The 1,202-nt window shown below is 45.3% G+C and overlaps 1 pseudogene; it reads left to right on the top strand.

The window, feature by feature from the left end:
- Positions 1-249: 249 nt before the first annotated feature.
- Positions 250-320, top strand: LOC118078444 (U6 spliceosomal RNA; annotated as a pseudogene).
- The last annotated feature ends 882 nt before the right edge of the window (positions 321-1,202 follow it).

The following is a 1,202-nucleotide window of genomic DNA, read 5'->3' as shown; positions in this document are numbered from 1 at the left end:
CGTGACATTAACTCCAGAAGTTAAAATGTTTTGAAGGCATTGCCACTCACCATGTGTCTATTTGTCTGGGGACCAGAAAACCACCATTTTCCTTTGATTATTCCATTTTTTCCCCAGCAGGCTACTGGCATTGCAATTTAGCTTGATCAGATGAGTTGAAATGAAGACCTTTTTTTGTATGATTCTGTAGGCACTTGGAAAGAAGAAAGACCTTTATCAAGGATGGGGAACTTCGGTCCCACTAGATGGGTGCTCGCTTCGGCAGCACATATACTAAAATTGGAATGATACAGAGAAGATTAGCATGGCCCCTGCGCAAGCAGCAGCTAGACTGGTGACTGGGAGCGGCCGCCGAAACCACATAACACCGGTCCTGAAAGACCTACATTGGCTCCCAGTACATTTCCGAGCACAATTCAAAGTGTTGGTGCTGACCTTTAAAGCCCTAAACAGCCTCGGTCCAGTATACCTGAAGGAGTGTCTCCTCCCCCATCGTTCTGCCTGGACACTGAGGTCCAGTGCCGAGGGCCTTCTGGCGGTTCCCTCGCTACGAGAAGCTAAGTTACAGGGAACCAGGCAGAGGGCCTTCTTGGTAGTGGCACCCACCCTGTGGAATGCCCTCCCACCAGAGGTCAAAGAAAACAACAATTACCAGACCTTTAGAAGGCATCTTAAGGCAGCCCTGTTTAGGGAAACTTTTAATGTTTGATGGATTTCTGTATTTTAATGTTTTGTTGGAAGCCGCCCAGAGTGGCTGGGGGGGAACCCGGCCATATGGGTGGGGTATAAATAATATATTATTATTATTATTATTATTATTATTATTATTATTATTATTATTATTATTATTTTATTATAGATGTTGTAGGATAAAGTTACCAGATTTTTTTCAATGAATCCAGGGACACTATAAATAAATAAATACTACATGTTGATGCTGCAGCAATGGCGGTGGCAGAGGGGCGGCCACCGCCTTGACCTCCAGCGCCACATTTCCCCTTCCTCCGAGGCTTTTATCTCCTTTCTCCATGAGCCTGGGCAGCCCCTGAGTTGTTGGTTCTTCAGTGGTAGTGGTGGGAAAGTGGAGCACGGTTGGATAGCACCCTAGAAGACAGAAGAGATAGAAGAGATACCATCAAAGGAACAATGGCAAGAAAAACGGATGAACTAGGCAGAATTGGCTAAGGCTGCTAACAGATAAA

The sequence above is a fragment of the Zootoca vivipara genome, chromosome 3 (assembly GCF_963506605.1).
Source record: "Zootoca vivipara chromosome 3, rZooViv1.1, whole genome shotgun sequence".
Classification (NCBI taxonomy): domain Eukaryota; kingdom Metazoa; phylum Chordata; class Lepidosauria; order Squamata; family Lacertidae; genus Zootoca; species Zootoca vivipara.
This window is presented reverse-complemented; position numbering and strand designations above follow the sequence as displayed.